We start from the raw sequence: 4,738 nt of genomic DNA, 5'->3' as shown, positions 1-4,738 counted from the left end.
CAGGCCAAACAGTGTCTGTTGGCGGCAAAGGACCCAGCAAGTTGCTATTTTTAGATCGATTAAAAGTTGTCAAGAACAGGCGCTTACATTTGGATGTGTCCACTGATAGTAGGTTTGGTTGTGATCAATCAGAATGATGTGGGAATAAAAATGTATGACAGTTTGGTATGATGACATGTAATTCAAATATGCTGAAATGTAATATTATACATGATATGATATTATTATGGCTGTTGCCATGACCATGAACCCCAAGAAAGGTTTAATGTTATGTAAAATCAAAATACCAAAATCAAGCACCTACTATAATCTGGTCTACGGTGGGAAGATTGAGGCCTTCGTTAAATGTTCAACGTTGGCCAATAATAATTTTAACAATGTACGTACGTTGTGTCGTTTTTTATTATGTTTTATTTTGTTGATCAATTGATAAATATGTCTTCCCAACATATTACAAATCAAACAGAAATAAAGTCTTAGAGAACTACAATAGTTATTGTTGCCGTCAAAACCTTGCAAGGCCTCAACAGAGATAGACTGGATCGCCAACTTCGGCGCGCCGCGGTCATTGGCTCAGTATTGAACTTGCGTCAAGGCCGATGCGCGTAGATTCCCAGAATGTTTACTTTCGGTTAGATTCTTCGACAGCATTCGCAGAGGTGACTGCCGTTACAGAGGTGAGTAAAACTGACCATCGAAAGGAAAATAAGATTCATATTGGTAATACTAATAACATACTTGCACAAGCATGTATCTACCAAAACTGTATGGGAGCACATAGTTGGAAAGGCGTGGTGAAGCGATCAAATCGAATCGTCCGTCTCAGTCAGTGCACTGATCAGCCACCACAATTGAACGTCACTGTCTGTATTTTGTATGTAAGCAGAGCTTCCAAACTAGTTAAATCCTGATGTAGTTTACAAAAACAAAACAAAATCTCATTCCTGTTCCATTGTTATTCTTGTAGTTGTGATATATTCTAGTGAAACTGAAAGTAAGTGTTAAAAGCAGAAAAGCCGGACTGAATCAGGTAATTGGGTTGGGAAAGTTTTGCTAAGAAATCCTGTTATTTCCCTGGGTTAATAAGCATCTCTTTGTCCAACTATTTACACAATTTATTTGACTAGTTTGTGGTTTCAATTGAAATTATTGTTGTATTTATTTCTAGACTACAAGAACTTGCATTGATTGCATTTCATTGTTACAGCACAAAACACTGAATGACACATACTGATTGACGAGCATGCCAATAGCCTTCTCGTTTTACAGTATAGGTACTGATAGTTGTATACAAGTTTGAATATCACTTTGAACACTGCCACATTCAGTTCTTTTCATCATTGAATAATTTTGTTTCAGGAAGCAAGCACCACTTTTGTTGTTGATGAAAACCCCTGTACAGTCAGAAGTGTGTCAAGCTCAAAGTATTATTTCACAAAAGGTGAGAAGTTATTCGTTACATTTGCAACATTTATTGTTGAAAAATATTAAACATAAAGGCAGAATTTGTTTGTCTTGTGATTGTGATGCCTACAACTACACCCGCTTGTGATTTCTCAGTCAAGTTACTGCAGATTTGTGTATATTTCAGTCTCATGTGGTATTTGCCATATTTTTGTGTGAACATGTGTATTTTTCAAGACTTAGATTCTGTGATAACATAAAATACCATAACACATTTGACACCAGTGCATCATATAATATTTTTGGATAATTCTCATTACGCATGATGTTTTATTGTGTCACTGTGTGTACATTTACATGTGTTTTTAAATGTCAACAGGTGACAGTTCCACTTTTGGAAGAGGTGTGCAGTGAGATTGCAGAAAATGAATGCCTGTCAGCTGATCTGTGAAGCCATGTTAAAACCTTGGACTGTAAGTGTTTAGGGAAACACTGTATGAATGAATACAATTTTGTTGGAGTAGTGTTTTCACTTTTGCTTATAATGTAAAACAATTTCAAGTTTAAATTTCAAGTTATTCAGTTACGCTGAGAATAAGCTGTCATATATACATGACAAGTAAGCAGTGCTCCCTGTATGGCATACGTGTAATTATTGTTGATCATTCGCGTACACATTCCAGACTTGTCAATGTGCAAGTGTTCTTTTTGGATACAATGGTGTGTGTGTTTGCCTTTCTTTTAAAGTTATACGAGGCAGGGAATTATCCCAAGATATGGACTAATAAAAATCTATTATTGTATATATATATATATATACAGTGGACCACCCCCCCCCCCCCCCCCCAATTTGATAATCCCTCCCTTTTAAGACCTTATTTTGTCAGTTTGTCTGTGCATAACTTCTGTAAATTTTCCTTCATTTTAAGACTGCCTCCTTTTAATGACCCGCTTTCTCAGATTGTTTGAGGTAATACAAAGGTGGTTCTATTGTATGTGTTCAAGTGTAAGACTTTGTGGTCTGTTTGACAGGTGCTGTTCTTCGGGACAAACTTCAGGTGTTTGAGTCATGCCTTGGTCTACGAGGGAAGTTCCGGAACGCGGCCAAGGAAAAGGCTCACTCATTGTACTACGCAAGCCATGCAAGCATTACAGAGGTCACCAAGTCGACTCATGCATCAGCTTCCATTTGCCTCAGGATGTTTGAAAGGCTGGTCGAAGCAACCTATGGGTGCAAACAGGAAGACAACGCGAATGACCGACCGGTGCCAGTGTGTGAGGAAGGATGTGATCAGGTATGTTGCTGGGAGTGTGGTGAAGAAACTAAAAAAGAAAGTTTGGGGCCTCAAGAAAGGTGCATACAGATACGAGAAACTGCGCTGTTTAGAAGCACTGAGGTTCAGTGAGCTGTCAGAAAGTGATTGTGATTCTTCAACTGACATGACAACGGTGCTTAACCGAGGAGGACTGACATTTGTCAAAGACAACATTGTGCAAATGTTCCTTGACATGCAGGACATTTTTCGTCGGACTGTGGGTGTCGCTTGCTCTGCCAAAATGAAAGCTGATGACAAGGACTTTCTGCAACAGTGCCAAATCAATGATACAGTGCCTGTGCTTTTTTATGACACAGTTTATGCATTTGACATTTCTTTGAAAGTGCAAGAAGATGTTTTCGAAAATGCTGTCCTGCTTTTTTTTTTTAAATCCGAGTCCACCACAAGCTGAGGACAATGTCAATGATGGACAAAGTGCAGCGCGGGTGGAAAGAGTAGAGCATGAAGAACAGGTTGCGTACCAGTGACACTAACATTAACAAGGTGTGAGACGGGCAAAGTTAGCTACATATGCAGTTGATCATATCATTAGTGCCAGTCCACGGATGCTCCCCCCTTGTTTGTGTGTATGTATGCGTGCAGGTTTGCATTTCAGTCTGCATGAGGTGAGCGATAGTGATTTTTAACTGTTGCATGGTGCTCAGTGATTTACAAGCATGTTTTCTGTTGCTATGTAAATTCTCCTGTCTTATGTAGAACTCACACACTTTGTATTACATTTTTTTTTTTACAATAATCTCTCTTGGTGCTGGGTACAAATATTTTAAAAGTTTTCAGGTTCATGTTATTCTCTAGTTTCACTTTTTGTTTTACGCTCGACACGTGTTTGAATCTGTATCTGTCTGCAACTGTGAGTAAGTACACCTGAATCCAACATACTAAAGAGAAATCAGTATTTAGTCTGTACTTTAAAAAAAATTGTTATTGCTTGCATTTTTCTTCCGTTGTATTTTTTATGTCTTGAAAATAATAAAAATTGCTTTGAAAATGTATTGTGTACCGCAGTCAGAAGTAATTTATTACTTTTGGGAGTTTAGTAACGTGATATCAGTTTTCAATTGTTCGTTCACTTATATTGCTTTCAGATTTAACACACAAGAAACAGTAGCACGGTTTTCGTTGCGAAAATGTGCATTGGCAGTGCTACGCGATCGATTGTGTATTATGTACACGCGGTGTTCTTCTGGAAAAGACCGAAGCGACATGTGACGTCAGTCGTTCAGCCCGCGAGCGGTGAGAGGGGGGGGGGGGGGGGGGTTTCACATGGTTTGTTTGTTTGTTTGTTTGTTTCAGAACCACACCCATATACACACATTTCACATGTAAACCATTTGTCCGCCCCCTGTCGATATTTATCGACTAAGTTCCTTGTCTTATTTTGTTATCATTTACCTCCAAATTATACGAATGCTACAATCTTACCTAGAATCCCTCAAAATGATACATACGTTACTGTCGCCTGGCTAAGGTGATGAAAGTTATGCAACATTCTTATTAGTTTATGTGTACGTCAACACTTTGTTCACACTGAACATTCAAACGAACACACACACAATTCACCAATCTAGCTTTGTAATCAGAAAATGTAGTTTTTTTTTTCAATCGTTACCTACATTTTATAAACAAACATTTCAGAACCAGAGCAATACATGCCAAACACAGGATGTGCACACATGTGCTCTATGGAAGAAAACGTGTTGCGTGGTTTCATCGTCACCATGCTTTTTGGTACCGTGAATCAAAGTAAAAGGCGATGCATACGTGACCGCCTCGAAGGCTTAAAAAATAATAAATGAATGTTGTATTCAGACAAATATGTAAGACCGGCACGGTTGGCCTAGTGGTAAGGCGTCCGCCCCGTGATCGGGAGGTCGTGGGTTCGAACCCCGGCCGTGTCATACCTAAGACTTTAAAATTGGCAATCTAGTGGCTGCTCCGCCTGGCGTCTGGCATTATGGGGTTAGTGCTAGGACTGGTTGGTCCGGTGTCAGAATAAT

The 4,738-nt window shown here is 39.1% G+C and overlaps 1 long non-coding RNA gene across 1 annotated transcript; it reads left to right on the top strand.

The window, feature by feature from the left end:
• The first annotated feature begins 570 nt into the window (after positions 1-570).
• LOC138983710 (uncharacterized) lies at positions 571-3,337 on the top strand. The gene is made up of 4 exons (XR_011461236.1): positions 571-677; positions 1,360-1,441; positions 1,784-1,877; positions 2,437-3,337. It is a non-coding gene; the product is annotated as an uncharacterized lncRNA (long non-coding RNA).
• Positions 3,338-4,738: the final 1,401 nt, after the last annotated feature.

This window comes from Littorina saxatilis, linkage group LG13, assembly GCF_037325665.1.
Source record: "Littorina saxatilis isolate snail1 linkage group LG13, US_GU_Lsax_2.0, whole genome shotgun sequence".
Lineage (NCBI taxonomy): Eukaryota > Metazoa > Mollusca > Gastropoda > Littorinimorpha > Littorinidae > Littorina > Littorina saxatilis.
This window is presented reverse-complemented; position numbering and strand designations above follow the sequence as displayed.